Below are 17,197 nucleotides of genomic sequence, written 5' to 3'. Positions count from 1 at the left end.
TAGCCAGACGAGGGTGCTGCGATCCTGAAGGAGCCCCCTCAAAGCCGTCTAAGGTGAGAAGGAAGCGTGATGAAAGAGCTGTCTCCTTTCAGCACAGATCAATACACCCCTCTCCTTTGCCTATGGGGGATCAAGAGTTTGAAACACAAAGGAGGTTTTTGCATAAAGAGCCAAACAATGGTTCACAAGACATTTTTTTCTCTTACTTTCTTGCCTTACTCTTTATACTTTCTTTTGCACTTTTTTTTTTTGCCTTTCCCTTCAACTTTCCTCTCCTGGAAGAAGGAGAGGAGCTTCTTAATGAAGCTAGAAATGCCTGCAGGAGCCAAAAAGGGAGGAAAAAAAGGAGAGAGCGAGAGAGGAAAAACAAAGTTACAGTAATTTCTCTTTCAGGATGTTTAGCCTTTACTCACAGCGTTGCACAATATGTGTCTCATATGTAGGGATTCACTTACAGGCTCTCAGATATTGTTGAAAATAAACAAATGTTGAAGCTCTGCCAGATCTGCGTCGTATAGGGAGGTAAACAAATGTATGGATTTTCCGCTCTTGTATCATGCTCTTGCAATACTCCACCACATACATTTAATCCTGCATTATCTATCTGATACTTCATGCATGCATAAGGAGCGCCCAAGTTTTAATTTGTTTGTTCCACTTATCCTGGACAACTGAGCGTGCAGATCCATCATTTCAGACTATTTAAGAGGAAGCAAAACATTCTGAGATACTTTGAATGTGCTTGATTATTTCAAGCTCACACTGGAGCTTTAACAGGCTTCTCCTTCAATCTGATTAACTGATTCATGTTCCCTTCAACATCCTCGGCACATACTCTTGATGATGCTACTGGAACAAATAGATAATATTTGAGAATTAAACGGTGGATATAATGTTAGAAAAACAGATTTCTTGCAATGATCTGACTCAGGGTTGCAAAGGGGCTGGAGTTTATACATGAGGTGGGTACACCCTGGATCGACCGTCAGTCCATTTCAGGGCTAATATATAGAGACAGACATGCTCACGTTCCATCCAGACTCCACACAGAGGAGCAACAGTGCTAACCAGTGCAAACTGCATTTTAAAGACATTTTTCTTTAATTGACTGTGTCAAATTCATTCAGTATCATTTAATCAAGCCAAACCATAGCCTGTATATAAAAGAAGGAAGTTACACTACCCCTTAAGCTTCTGGTCTACAGTTTTAGCGATTCACGTATGGACAGTCGGCCATGTTGCTGTCATTTTTGACAGGAGGTGGTCTGTAATTTAAGGTTTACTAACTGGGATGCTTACTTGGGCTAGCAAAAAACGGTTAAAACAAAATGTGCTCAACACAGAGTCTGAACATGTGACACCCCAGATGCAAAACGATTTTCACGAGTCACTGAATGTGGCGTTGCATCAAACTATGTAAAACACTCAGTTTTAACAAAACCTTATTTCAACACGTCATAAAAGGTTATGTTAGCTACAAAGAGCTAAATAGTTTCTTCTAGGCATGTAAACACATTTATTTGTGCCCTAATATTGAGAATGTTAACATGGACGTCAATGGGGAATGCATTAACAACTGAAACAGGCCGGAACTTATTTAGGATCTTCCTTGTTTTGCTTCGGAGGTTTAGCTGCTTGGAATTAAGGCTCTCTTTTTATATTTAAAAGACATTTTCACTATCCCAAGTGCTTTATTGATATTTTTGATGGAGTGAAAGGAAAGATTTTGAGACTCTAGGTGACCAAGACTTCTAATCCACGTGTTACAATACTTGCATGGTAACAATTAACATTGTGCTGCCTCTTAATGGACACAAATAACCAATATTGGGGTTAAGTTTAATGTGAGAGCTTTATATAATGAAATAAGCACAGAGATCCAAAACAGTAGCTATCAAAACATAAAGGGATCTTAAGGTAATTAATGTAGTTCTGGTCCATTTCTACAGGACATTTCATAAAATTATCAGTAAAATTGTTTTAAAAAGAGTGCTGTGCTTTGTCTGTAAAGGCATTCAATCGGCAAAAGTAGAGACAAGACGTACTGTATGTCAAATTAACCTACAGTATGTGCAGTCTTTATGTCTTTCAGCAGAAAAGCTCTCATCACTTCACGCCTTCTGTCACTATTTTCACCATGACTATGTGACCCCTTTTTGCAAGTAATTTCCCCTGGATTAGAAAAACAATCAATCCAATCAAGACTGAGAGCGAAAGAGAGAAGGGGGGGGGGGATTTGAGAGGAAATCTCCTGAAGTTGTTGGGGTGTTGCGGGAGAAGAGAAGAAGGCGCGATGTAGAGGGCCGGCGTATATTTCCCTCTCAAGTAATTCATTTATGTCTTCAAAACTCTTTCAGAGACCAGAGTTACTGTGCCTTTGTTGTGCTTTAAAAAGCTTAGCTGGTCTCTATGAAGAGAAGCAATGAGAGCACTTTAGAAAAAGCTACAAAGGGAATGGACGGGCGGCGGAAGAAAGAAAAAGTGAATGGCACCACTGATAAAGTTGAGCAAATTAAGTCATTGACCTGCGGTGGAGATTAATAGCAAACAAGGTGCCCCAGCTTCACAAGTAATGAATATTCTTCAAACGGTGTGAAGGGGGGATTGGGGGAGGCGGCAGATAGAGCCGGCTTGATGCGGATGACATTGAAAGTTGCGGAGAACAGAAAAATTCTGTCATTTTTCATTTGTATGCAAATTCGCCTGTTACACAAATTAACCCCTGAACCCCAGTGTCAGTCCTCATCTTGGGTGGAAGCCGGCCCCCCGCTGGGGCCTCACGGCCGCTCTACCCACCCACTCTTTCCCTCTCAGGTCAGCAGCGGCCTTAGACGAGAATCGTCTGAGAAGGCAAAGTTGAGTCCACCTCGTTTGTTTACTGCTTTTCCTCAGAGGCGGGATTGCCTCAAACAAAGCGAGTTAATCTTAGAAGTTGCAGGTTTAATCTCCCGGGACAGCCGCGGAGAGCGACGATAAAAGGGCAGATATCTGTATTTTGCAATTTGTAGCCGCTAATATTTGATTGAAATGTTGTCAAGGCTGCTTCCTAGACGCCGTATTACAAGTGGAAGACAGCAGAGGAAACAGATAAAGTCCTAAATTAGCCACACGTCGATCCGTCTGAACCACCACTGGTCCTTTTTCAGCAGTTCCCGTCACCAGGCTGGCATGATTAAAATGCAAAATGCCCGCTGTGCAGCACCCACCTTGGCCGGAGCTGCCGCAGCTAATCGCTTCATGTTGCTTTAAGGTGAACCTCCAGGACAGAGAGCAAATCCTGCTTCACTCTGCAGCTGCTCGAGTTCACAGCATTCGCCTGCAAATGGAAATACCTCTCAGTTCGAGTCAAGTGGGCACGGGAGGACTTTGCCAAAAACCTAAAACATTACATAAACCGCTACTGATTTTTAATCTACGTGCAACTGCTGCCAATATACAATCACACTTGGTGTAGTCAATTATTTTAATTAGGACTTTAATACTACCAGTGATTTATAGTCAGGAAAAATGAGTTTCTGAGGCGTCATTAGACCAAGTGAAATCTCTGATGACCTCTAAAATGATTTTTTTTAAAAAGGACATATTTGTGATGTCACCAAGAAAAAGCTAAAAAAGGCAGACAGTGGGTATTTTTGTTGAAATTTCTGGTCCAGGTTCATCTCACAGAAACAACTAAAAAGACTGCACCCTCTTAAGATGATGAGAGCAAGTGGTGGTGTGAGGTAAAATCAATCTTTTTAACCTCTAGCGATTAGGTCGCTGTGTTTTACATTGTATTTGTTTTTTTGTTGTAGTTTGAATCTAAAACAACCACCAAAACGAAATAATAATGATCGAACGAGGGAGAATCCCCGGTCATTAAACACAACCAAGAAATTTAGTTGTCTGCCAAACAATTCAATTCAGTTCAATTCAATTTTATTTATACACTGCCAAGTCACAACAACAGTCACCTCAAGGTGCATTATATTGTAAGGTAGACCCTACAATAATACATACCAAGAAAAACCCAACAATCATATGACCCCCTATGAGCAGGCACTTTGGCGACAGTGGGAAGGAAAAACTCTCTTTTAACAGGAAGAAACCTCCAGCAGAACCAGGCTCAGGAAAGAAATGTGTTAATTAATTAATACATAAATAACAAATTAAAACAACAACTATAATGACTAGCAATCAAATAAGAATGTCCACCACTACACAAGACAACCCGAGTCTCCTGAAAGTCCATGTGCCTAAACACATCAACGACAGCCACATAGTATCTTATTGTTATTAATATTAATAATAATAACTAGCACTAACACAATAATAGTAGCCCAGTCTCATGGGTATAATACTAATGCTTATACTGAAAACAAGAAATATATAAAATATTGCTAAAAATAATCACATCTTACACTCATGGAGCCCAACAACAACAAAAATTGTCCAACATTGCACATGAACCTCAGTCTTCTGGGTGAAAGTGCTGGGTTCGATTGCCATACCTTAGTGTTCGTAAACTGGACTTTCTTTGTCTTTTATGCTGCTGTGTGAGCCAGTCAACTTCTATCCATTATAAATGAACGTTTCTGATTTACTTTCATTGTTTTTGTTTTGCCACCACCACTTAATGTGTAATTAGGAGGTCAGGTCATGTGATTCTGTGACACTAAGGGTTAGTGCTCTCACCCAACGAGAGCATTTCCAGGAGATGAGGGTATCCTAATTCTTTTAGGTTGCATATAAACTGAGTGAAACCTCAGTCTGTTGCTCAGGAGCGGAGGAGGTAGCTCTAACCAAATTTCACCATCTGCAGAGGAAGGTGGCAGCCGCGCTGTGATTGACCCTTTTAATTGATGTTGCTTTAATTATGATAATCGCCTGCCAGAGTTGCTGTTGTTTCGTTTTCCCTAGCGCAGACACACACACACACACACACACACACACACACGCACACGCTCACATACAAATACACCCTTTATTTTCAGTGGCGTTTCATACCCTGGCATGCGCCAGTGCAGGTGTCCTACAGATGTTTAGTTGCCGTCCCTCTGTGCTGTGCAATTTGTTAGCTGCTAATCAGCAGCCACCTTTGCATTTCTGCAGTGACACGTGCTTAGATGTTGAACCGAATCGAAAGCCGATGTTACAATGGGTCACTGAAAACCTGCAAATGATAGACTGTGGCTTCCAAAATGACTAAAGGATTTCGCTGCAATCAACAAACACTTTCAAAAATGAATTTGCAGCATTTTTGCAAACATTTCATCCAATGGGAGGGTTCTTCCTGGCTCAGAACGGGCCACTGCGGGGTCATTATGGAGGGAAGGAGACTGTTCTGCATACAGCAAAGTCAAAGTCTGCGTTACCTTATTTGATTGTTCACACATTTCCTGTTATTTCTGAGTTTTGGACATTTTATTTGTACTTGTCTAAGATAAACAACAGAATAATGATGCTATTTAGTCATAATAATTTAGGCTTTAGACAAATAGACCTTTGTCCTTTATGCAGTGTTTTTTCAGCTTCCTTTGTGTGCTCAGTTTTGAAAGATGCTAAATAAGCTGGATGTAAGAGAAAATTTGCATTTGATACCACGTAATTGCAGCTAGTCAATCCCTGTATGGTAAAATGATCAACATTCAAAACCATAGAATCACCCTTTAAACCAATACACACTCCAAAATATGTGCATTGCACAAACCAGTCCCTTATAATATCACCAAATGTTTACAGCTTTCACACTGGTTTGCATCTAATTTGCATTAGGAAAAGAAATAAGTGAGTATAAGGGCCCAGGTCCCTATACTTTATGTTTTTTATTCTTTTAACTGACAAAAACTATGAGTGTAATAATGGTCCAAAAGTTGGACTCCAAGGTTAGGGAGATAGATAAGGAGGAAAAATTAAGGGGGCGGGCATTTTTAACCAACATGGGATGAATTGATAATGGCTAACCAGGATATCCCAATTTTATATTTCATACAATAAAAACTTTACAATCCGTGTCCCATTATCAGCGGTGGCAACAACACAGGCAGATTAAATACTGTATATGAAAGATGGATATAAAGCCCCGAGCTGAGCATGATAGTAATCGCTATCTTTGTTAACACAGACGTGCCAAACGTGACTGAGGGACGCTGCACGCTCATACTGCAGCTACTCATAAATCACAAAGTAGGACTGCTCTAAATACTACTCCACTTTGAAGTCTATTTTACATCAAACTGGAGTTTAAATTCTAAAATTAGCATCATATTTCATTGATAAAGACTTAAAACTAACAACTGAGACCATAAACTCATGCTTCAAGTGTTTACAGGGCTCATAAATCAAGTTATAAATAGGATCCTTTTCTCTTAGACTTCTATACAATCGGATTTATTTTTGCGACCAGAGGAGTCTCCCCCTGCTGGCTTTTATAAATAATGTAGGTGTGAAGTTTGTGGGCTTCAGTTTTCCAAATGGGAAAATATATCAGTTGTTTATGTCAAGTCTGTGGCTTTAACCAGGCATTAATTGATAATCAGGAAATCAATGCATATTAATACACAATATTTCACAATTTATTTGCACACATGATGTTTACAACAACACAAATGTCCCCTTATTATGAATTCCACAATCACTGTTTCACAGAGGCCTCTGTCACTAACCTCAGTCACCACAGATTTCCACGTATGAACATCTCAAACGAGCACCAAAAAAATGAACAAAAAAACCCCCAGAAATTCATTCACGTTTAAATTATCCAAATTTCATCTTACTCACTTTTATTGCCCTCAGTATGATTCGCATTCCAAGATAGATGAATACCAAAAAGATAGACAGCCCGCTCACATGTATGTTGTGCAACAAAACACATCAATATTTGATCAGTTCTTTCAATAACCAGATATCCCTGCTTAAAAAGAAAGTTGGAACTCCATACTCCCCAAGTGCCTTCTGTACTTTTTAGAATAAAACTCTTTAAATTCTGTTTACACTGAAACTTTTGCAGGAGCAAACGCCTCCCAATGCCACAGCATGGTGGCAAGAGCAGTGAGTAAAATGGGTTTAGACACACACACACACACACACACACACACACACACACACACACACACACACACACACACACACACACACCACACTGAGCGGCCACCAGTGGCTCTGCAGTAAGTTTCCCTTCAAAGGATCCCCTCAGGATAGACGTGCGTGAACATAATCCAAGGCCCCTTTGAAGTACGCACTTGAAATGTCTTTTGGCTCGGCTGCTGCAAGTGGCATCTCAGCCCTTTGGGTTATTGGAGAGGAGAAGCGCTCCTCGGACGGCTCGAGGTGGAGAGGCAGCACCTGGTGGTCTCCGCTGCCTCTCCTCGCCATATTTCACACATTTAAAGTACACTGGGTGCTGCTCCCCTCAGCCGCCTCGCTGCCGCAGCCAAGAGGTATAAACGGTGCTCTGGTTTTCTGCCGGATAAAGCACAAGTACATTTTGGAGTGGATTTTAATAAATCCAGTGTGGCTTTGTCGCACAGTGGAGTTTCACTTGTACACATATTTCTCTGCAGGCGGCAGCTCTAAAGGGCAGGAGCAGGGCTAATCTCATTGGAGGAGTTAAGCCCAGATGGGCGGAGTTAGACTTGCCAATGTCAAGAACTTGAAGGAGATAACATAATGGATGTTAGCACTTTGCTACTGACTAAAGTCAGAATCCCACAGTCCCATGAGTTACATTAATATTGGTCCGCTTTGCAGCTCGTAATTCACTTGTGAGTGTTTATTGTTAATGCACCAAGTAAGGTGTCCTTAATGTGGTGAAGGTTGGAGTGAAGGTGTGGAGGTAAATGAGCAAATCATGGCTCTTAAGTGTGAAGAACTTAATATAAAGATATAAACCAAAGCCAAGCTCTTTTCTTAACCTGTAGTTGAGTGTTAAGAATCCGTAAATTTAGCCTGAAACAAATCTGAAACTAAAAGTCCACAATGGACAACTTTGGGCTCAAAGCGGGGGATTTTAGCGATTTTTGTCCTTCCTATTTGTACTCTTGTGTGACCAAGCCATCAAGTGAATTCTGAAATACATAAAATGTATAAATATTTTTCCCTTGTGTACCAGTGTCAGTGAATGACTTGCATATAGCAACATAAAGGAGGATTTTTGATGGTCGATACACGTTCACGTCCTAACCTGAAGCCACTAGGCTGCAGGTAGTGGCTGAATAAATGGGATCATGTTTCGGTGTTTCCCCCCCAGGAGAGAAGGAGGCAGTGGCTGGATAGAGGGAGATCTACATGTTCCTCCTGTCCCGTAATCCAAAAAATGGGGGAAGATGGATGAATTTCATAACAAAGATCAGGCTTGAAAGTGTGTGTCAGCGTCTCAAATGTATGACTGTCTGATTATGACCAAAAAATCTAAACATACAGGACAAATTATGTGATCCTATAGTTACCCTGGCCTTTATTTTCCAGTTTCTGTGAACAGTGCAAGACTGTTCTGAAATCAAAATCAGATGTTTAGGTTTGTTCGTGCTGAATATTCTCTCCTTCTGAGGTTAGAGACATGAATTTATCTGCAGTTTGAAGACCTAGCATGCTTCAACGACCCTCGCGCTTGTTCCTTGTAATTTTCCACATTTTGCACTTTGAGCAGGAGCCAAACACCTCAAACATGATTTCGGTGTAAAACAATAGCTTCCAGACATGTGGCAGAAAGCACCCGGGACACGAAAACCAATATATGAGGTGACTGAAAATCCAATGTACCAATTGTGTTTGTCTGTTTCTTTGTGAAACTCATAAGAACATTGTTGGGTTTAGAGTGAGAGGATATTGCGATGCAGTCAAGTTTGGGAGGATAGAATCTGTTTCCTCTTATTTTTGGACATTTGGGGGATTCCCATGGACGTGTCCATCCCCTCCAATCCAAATGACATATTCCAGTTTTTAAAGCTTATACAGATGTTGTGCTGTACTGTACTGTGCCCCTTTGTTATACATTTATGACAGAGTTGTGACACAGTGGCCCTTTTTAAGGAAAGAGTGCTCCTCGTAAACAGTAAAAATGCTCACACAGCAAAGTCAGCGAGTCGAGCAGCTGAGCGGCTCTGTGTTTTACTGCACTTCTTATTAAAAATACAGCAGAGAAGCTGTTTGAGATGGAGAAGAGCAGCAACATTGCATCTAAGTTTATGGAGTCGTTAGCTTGTTGGCGTCACACAGTTTTAGGACTGTGGTTAACCAATGAAACAAAGATGTGCTTTTATTTACTTTTTCCTTTCTTGCCTTTTAAAAAAGGTTTTAATAGGAAGAATTAACCTTTTTCCTTTGTCTAGCTGTGCTGCCTGTTTGTGTAGGACTGCGACATGAAATATATATGCGAGGAAGAGTTCATTAGAGGTGAGCAGGAATAGGAATTAGAGTTCAAAGTTCCTAATACTTTAAAAGGAACCAGTTTTAAAGCTTTTAGAGCGTGGGGTCAGGTTCTAAACTGGTTATCCTTATATCAAAAAGAGTGGCCTCATCCACAGCTTCCATCAGCTTTGGAATCCCTCAAGGATCCATTTTTGGTCCTCTTTTATTTTAATTATACGTTACTACTCAGGTCTATTTACTACTGTTATACAGATGACACCCAGTTTTATCTACCTGCCACACCTGGTAGTGATTACTCCCTGAAGAACCTCTTTAAATGGTTTTAAAAAGTCTTGTTTTTCATGGATAGTTTTTATGGATATCCACACATTTATCATCTCTCAGCTTCACTACTGCAACTCCTTTTCTTGACTGCAGATGGAGATGCTTCAAATGCAGCTGCTCGACTCGACATTCTGGGTACGTTGAAATAACGAGTTAGTGCTACCAAACAGGAAGCTCAATGAACGAATTTACCTGGAAACAGATGGCGCAGACAAATGGCACTCAAAATCAGGTACTGATGGTGAATATAATAATATCCGTGTATAATAAACATGAACAAATTACTGTTGTGCAGATAATAATGGGATGTGCTTCAGCTAGTACCACAAGGACTTCATCATTTGGAAAACCATGCCTAAAATACACAGCAGTTTGCTAATTTATGACCAGCAGCTGTAGAACTGGAATCTGATACCTTCCACCTTCTGATGTACCTTCACAGAGCTTCTTGACTGGCAGAGCTAGAAATAGAAAAAGCAATGAGGAGGTGATGAAGTAGCTGCACGCTTGTACGAGATGGAATGAGATCCCATAATATTTGGGAATGCACCTGTCTTTAAACTGTAACGCTAACGTTAAAGTTCAGTCTTAACAAAATCAGACCTTTGTAGTTCCTCCCACACCAGAAGGTGTCTCCAGGGCCTAATTTTGCCATGACAACACACATATAAACACCAGCCCCATTTTCATAATAATAATAATGATAATAATAATGCACTAATAAATAATAAGAAACCATCTACGCCTCTGCGTGCTTACTGGGCTGATAACTTTTGGATGTGCTTGTAGGTGAGCATTTGTGTGTGTGGTGTGCGCGACAGAGTGGGTTTGTGATGCTTTTGTACGTGCATGTGTGCCGTCTCACCATCTTAAGCCCCCTCTCAGTAAAGGCAAGTTTCCGGGAGGAAGCGAGTCGTGACCCTCGAGTCCATCATGGCAGTGCAGAGATTGAGCAGGTGCCGCGGGCAGCGGAGGCGATCAAGGAAGTCACTTTCATGCTCGGCTCTGCAAGGCTCTCGGAAAAAAAAAGAAAAGAAAAAGGCCAGAAAAAACCCCACAATCGGGCTTGACACAGGAAGAATGCTGAAGAAAATAAGAGAGAAAGATGAAATGGGAATCATTTTATGGTGGGATGAAGAAAATAAAGAAGAATTACAAGAGTAAAAGGCTTAAATTCAGTGGCTTTCAATGCAGCCACAAACTTAGATATAAACACATTAGACCATAAAGGGAATCTACAGAATCTTAAAGTAAGGGACAAGATTTTGGTACTGGAATCTTTCTGGTTTCTGTTTGTCAAAGCTTTTTGGATCGATCAGATTTGGATTTTGCCATATTGCATTTTTTTCCCCCTAAAAGACCAGCACACAGATATCTGTTAATATCCTCAAAGCCCCCATGAATGTCCACTGGCAGGCAGTCTCCAAGCAGTCTCTAGGCCTAGTGACTCTGGCCTAACCTTAAACAAGTTATTATATAATAATTAAAATCAAACACAAAATATTTTTAAAATTGTTTTTAAAAATACTAAAAATGATCTGCATAAATCTGTGACATGTGTAGCTGGTGTTAGTGGTGAAATGATTCAATCTCCCACCATCCCCTCCAACCTCTTAAGTGCTTTCTAAATAGACATAAATCAGTTCACATAAGAGTGGACTGATTAAAAGTCTGCTTAGACACATGAAATAATATTGGGATTTTTGTTGAAGAATTATAAATGTTCATTATTATTTCAAAAACTGCCGTGAGACTGGCTCGCAGAAGAAAAAGAGATTGTGTGTAACTATAAATACACATGTGCCATCAAATTTTGGCTTGCCCTTTGGTGTTCCTTAGGCAAAAGCAAACAAACAAAAATAACAGAGTCATAACATTTTCCTCGTTGTTTATTCCCATTGTGAACTTATAAGTAATAATTTTTCTAGCCTTTTAAATGCCAAACAGTGGTTTATGGAAAAAGTAGGCTAATAAAATAAATCAGCTAACCCAGAGGATGAACTTGGGCCTGAGAAGCCATCGGGCGTATAATACAGTGGCAGAAAAAAGGGATACAGAGTACTTTGCAAATGTTTTCATATGTCGCTTTGCAAATGTGCAAGATACATGGAAATACTGAATATAAGGCAAAAACTGAGTTTATACAGTACTAAACCACCTGAAAGCCCATACATGACCACCTCCATGCTTCAGCACAGTCTGAACTCTTTTAGGCAGCTTTCTTGTCATGTCTTTAAGTCGTCTTCAGGAATAGTTCTCCAGGCTTCTTGAAGGACATTCAAAGCTCTTCTTTGGATGTTTCTGCCTTTTGTTCTGTTCTCTGTCAACATGATCCCACACTGCTTCAATAATGTTGAGGTCCGGGCTCTGGGGAGGCCAATCCATGACTGATAGTGCTCCACTGTGTGTTTTTCTATCCAGGTATGATTTTACTGCTTTGGCAGTGTGTTTGGGATCATTGCCATGATGAAAATGTTGTCGTCAATCAGATGCTTTCCAGATGCCATGGCATGGTTGATCAAAATCTGATGGTACTTTCCAGTTTGACAAAATCTCCAACACCACTTGCTGAAATGCTACGACAGACCATGACCATGTTTTACAGATGGCTGCGAATACTTTCGTACCGCTTTCCTGACCTCCTCTGTAGATATTTCTAATGATTTGAATAAAAGATTATGTATTTTGGTTCATCACTCCATCTGAACTGTTACCTGTAAATGTTCGTACCTCAGCCTTTTCTCCTTGTTTTCCTTCCTTAAGGCAGGCTTCTTGACAACCAGCCTTCCACTGAGACCATTTCTGATGAGACACTTCTTTTGTCCTCCACTTTTTCAGTTTCCTCAAAATTTTTAAGGACACATTGCACACCATGCTGAGATATGTTTCACACTAGTTCTTTGAGAGTCACCTTCTTGATTCAACGATACCATCTAATATCCGTCAAACTGTGTTATCTTTGACAATTTTATAGATTCAACTAAAGAAATGAGAAATGTGTTTTTGTGAAGGAACAATTCAAAAATTGTTTTTGCTGAGATCACTGTTATGTGTAGACACAGCACGGGTTCATCCCTTGACTTAGGCGCCTTGTTTATTCTAGAATGAGTCAAAGGTCAGTGTTAAGTAAGTTACCAAACAAACATTGCTCTGAAAATGGTCAGGTATAAGGACTGGACTAAAAATGGGCCAAAACGCAGCCAAAGAAACACTTTAAAAGATGCTGTTGACAGAGAAGTCTGACATGAAGGAATAAATGGTAGCTTGAGATTTTTGCACAGTACTCTATGTTAGAAAGCAAAGTAACATGTTTCTGTCGATTTTTAAGAAAATAGTGTTTTATGGTATTTCATTTAACATCTCTGTTTCTGCTGCATGGACTAAAGTGAGTTCAGAAGCCACTTCTCTTTAGTGTGATGGTGAAAAAGTCTAGTTAAAAAGCAAAATCACAACTCTCAGTGCACGACTGCTGACATTTGCTGTTCTCTTCTAAGATTGTTTACAGTTCCACATTGACTTTCCCTACTGGATGCTTTTGCCTCTTTATTCCCTCGTTAATCAGCATTTTTCTAAAAGGCAGTGATAAAAAATGATTACTGTGACATATGATTAATATATAAAACAGCGAATACGTGCATTGATTGTTGTAGAAAGCACTATGTGTTTGCAGACTGGCTGAATTTTGGGGTGTGATATCCTCATAAGATGGTGGATAACGTCATCGCATTATATTGTAAGAGTAGGTACCTCTTTTTCTCCGAATGGTGGATATGTGGGTTTGGAACGGAGCTCATGATGACATGTTTTCTGAATCCTCTGCCCTCCCTCGACACAGTTTTGAGGAGAAGTCTGTACAGAGGGAAGAAAGAAAGAGAGACAGTGTATGTGAGTGTGGTCGAGGCAGCCGGTGGGAGATTAGCAGAGTTTTCTGCGAGTGATCCTCGCCGACTGGCCAATCTGTTCAGCCGGGGCCTCGAATTCACGCAGACGGCGCGAGTAGTGACACCAACTGCTGCGACAGAAAGGGAGAGCGAGCAGGAAGTTCCATGGCACGCCGCCCGTCACGTGACCACTTCAGTCTTGGTCCTTGTCCAGCCATCTGTTTTTTTTTTCTTCCTCCTTTGGTTTTCTGTCTTTTCCCCTACTGTAAGTTTAGTTCCTCCTCTAAAAATGACCACATGTAGAGAAGTCAAGTCTGGACCTTGGTGGATTGCTTTCATAGGTTGGATCTGGGACTGGACACTCCCTTAAAACTCTTCATTTTTCCTGTCTCATTAAGAAAATAGGCCCTAACTATCTCATTATTTTAATTAAGCTGCTTCACCGTATTCTTTCTGCATGTGATGACAGGTCCCGGTGCAGACGGCCAATTTGTAATACACTGCACCAGAACAGCTTTCACACTTCAGGAGCCTACCAGACTCTCTAAGAAAACATCTCTGAAGGGACTTCTGCAGAGTTCAGACTGAGCAGCAGCAACCACAGCTGGGATGCTGAAGTTAAAGAGGTTGTGAACAGTTATGATCGACGTAACTTTAGTTCTCTGTGTATCTCCTATTAAAAATTGCTGTTCCATTTTATAACAAATATTCAAACATGCTTGCTTGGTCCTCCAGTTTGTTTCCAAGTGTGCCGGAGCAGTGAAACCACTGTATAACGACCAAAAATCCCTTACCCTCTGCAGACCTAAGGTCGCATGGCTCAACAGCAAACTACTGTACCAAGTATGTATTATTTTCTTTCATCAAGACAGCAAGATAATAACTACTCAATGGGCCTAAACATTCAAAGCCATTTATTGATACAAATTAACTTTAGTTGGTCGCATCAAGTGGTTATTTCAGTTACTGTTTTATCAGCAGTCTGACCTAGCGCTCAAACCAGTAACTATGCCACATTTAAAGTCTCTTAAATCACCTTTGTTCCCCATTCTGACGCTCACTTTGAACTTCAGCAGGTAGCTTTGATCCTGTGTACATGCCTCGCTGCCATTTGACTGGCTATTACAGGCAGAAAGCATCGACCTCCAACATCTGAGTGTCACATATATCATCTGGGTGGTTACATATATATATCTAAAATCATCAGGGACATTGTGATATATAATAAACTACTGTCTACTATCTACATCATAGGATGGTCTTGAAAATATGTATGGTATAGCAATTTATAAAACTGTCCAAAGCCCAGAAAGGCACTGAGTTCACTGAGTAATTTGCACCGTGTAAAATGAAAATGGGGTCAGCTCCACAGGATCCATATGGAATATCAAAAAGCAAATGATTCAGCGGAGATACAAAGTGTAAGACAACAAACATAATTGCGTTTGGGCGTCAGGCCTCTTTGCGCAGCTTTCATATCCCGGCTCGTTTGCCTGCATCGCTTTGGAACAGAACTTGTTTCAAACGGCTGCCTTTCCCTCCAATATTGTGCTAATGCATTTAATTTAATGTTCGCAGATGCCGTAATTGGTATAATATTGCTCTATAATACTTTGAAGGAAACCTTAGCATTAAGCACTAAATTGAAATTTTGAAACGAACGCTGAAAACGACTGTGGGGGCAAAGAAACCCCATTAAATGTAATTTGTTCTGCATGGCTGTGGGGGTAATGGTTACCGAGACACTCCTTTATTAAGTCGAATAGGTAGCTTCGGATTTGTTCTCTCTCTCTCTCTCTCTCCCTCTCTCTTACTCACACACACACACATACACACACACGCACGCACGCACGTAGTACACACACACACACACACACACACACACACACACACAGGGGTTATGCTGTCGACACACTGTTAGTGGAGGTATTCAGCAAGGTGTAAGCTGTCGGCTGCTGTTATTCAAGCCACAAAGGGAACGTTAAGCAGCCACTGGAGGGCTGCTGATCACACACACACACACACACACACACACACACACACACACACACACACACACACACACACACACACACACACACACACACACACACACACACACACACACACACACACACACACACACACACACCTTATCCTACCAAGCTGTAAGGTGTGAAAGACTGCAGGAGGAAAGAGGAAGGAGAAAGTCTAAAGAAGAAAAGCCAAAGGATCAGTGGGAATGGAGGAAAAAGGAGAGGAATGTGAGAAGCAAAGAGGAAAAAGGACTGGATCATGAAACTTGTAGGAGGATTAGGAAGGTAGATCCAGAGGAAGAGTAAGAAGACGCTGAGAGAAAAAGATAAAAACTACCTACAGCAGATGAACAGTATCTGAAAGTGATGTCATAACTTAAGAATCAAGAGGTAGAGTGGTATTTAGGAAGAAAAGACAAAGAATATGTGGGAGGAGAGGGAGAAGCAAGGAAAGAAGATAAAAGGGAAAATGGAGGATTAGATGAGAGAAGGAGGTGAAAAGGAAGCGAGACAAAAGGTGAGACAAACACAGAGGGAAAAGAAGAGTAAGAGAGGAAAAAGAGCAGAGGGGGAGGTGAAAAAGAGGTGGAAAGGGTAACGAAGAAGAGGGAGAAATGAGAGGAGGTACCGGTAAACAAAGGGGAAAAAGAAGAGCAGGCAGAGGAGAAGGAGCTGATGATGAGGTGAATGTGGAATGAGATGAAGAGAATGAAAGCACTGAAAAAAGGAGCTGAGGAAGATTGGGAAGGGTGACAGAGGAATAATAAGAGGAGAAGGTGAAGAGGCAAGAGAGGAGAGAGGAGGAAGATGAGGAGGTCCCTGCGGAGTAGAGGAGATCAAACACAGACTCTAAGTCAAACTCCGCTGAGAGATCTTAAACCTCCTTTGTAATTGGAATTTAAAAAGTTAATACAAAGACGCTCCTCAGTAAGATGTCTTTAGCAGATAGAACGAGAAAAACACAAGGATGACTTTTTTTGTCCCTCTATTGATGTTTAAAGCAGTCGCTTTTCTTCAAGCAGGAAAATTAAAGGAGATTTCTTCCTCTTTGGTGTAAAGATTGTTGAAGCGTTTCAAGAAAGACAGAAAACAACGAATGTTAAAGGTTTGGAGTTTGTCAGCGAGTTTAGGATGGAAGAAAGAGCCAAAACATGTGGCGCTAAAGCACTACACAAATATATTTTGAAGGGCTTTTTGTTTTACTTCCTGCTTATTTTCACTAAAATAAATTAAAGAATTATCAAACTTTTAAGTGGACTGAATGTGGGCTCTTCAGCAGTGGTACAAGTATGTTTACGCTAGTTTATTACTTCCAGGAAGGGCAGTAAAATAAAAACTACCACACTGGTACAAGTCATTTGAAATGTTGTATGTAAACACAGGTTACTTGAAAGAGTTTATGTTTTCTTACTTCAAAGATAAAAACTGTACCATATAGTTGGCAATATGTCATCTTTTTAACTGCTTTAGCAGGTTAGGAGCTCGTAAGCTAGCTTGTTTGTTTTGAAGCTAACTATGTGCAGAGCAGTATATTAAAAATTCACATATAGAAACAGTAAAAGACTAAATTATATACATTATCAACGCAATGTAAATGTCTCTGCATTTGGTAGCAGTCATATAGGGGAG

The 17,197-nt window shown here is 40.6% G+C and overlaps 1 long non-coding RNA gene across 3 annotated transcripts in view; it reads right to left on the bottom strand.

The window, feature by feature from the left end:
* Positions 1 to 6,568: 6,568 nt before the first annotated feature.
* LOC308393948 overlaps positions 6,569 to 17,197 on the bottom strand; it is a 141,699-nt gene continuing 131,070 nt past the window's right edge. The window contains exons 2-5 of one of the 3 annotated variants that reach the window (XR_013971062.1): positions 13,420 to 13,521; positions 10,538 to 10,755; positions 10,088 to 10,133; positions 6,569 to 7,440 (exon numbers count right to left, since the gene is read on the bottom strand). This is a non-coding gene — a long non-coding RNA (uncharacterized lncRNA). Of the gene's footprint in view, positions 7,441 to 10,087; positions 10,134 to 10,537; positions 13,522 to 17,197 lie in introns of all 3 variants that reach the window. The other 2 variants (XR_013971060.1, XR_013971061.1) reach the window with 2 other exon arrangements.

Source organism: Rhamphochromis sp. 'chilingali', assembly GCF_963969265.1.
Source record: "Rhamphochromis sp. 'chilingali' genome assembly, chromosome: 3".
In the NCBI taxonomy this organism is placed as follows: Eukaryota; Metazoa; Chordata; class Actinopteri; order Cichliformes; family Cichlidae; genus Rhamphochromis; species Rhamphochromis sp. 'chilingali'.
This window is presented reverse-complemented; position numbering and strand designations above follow the sequence as displayed.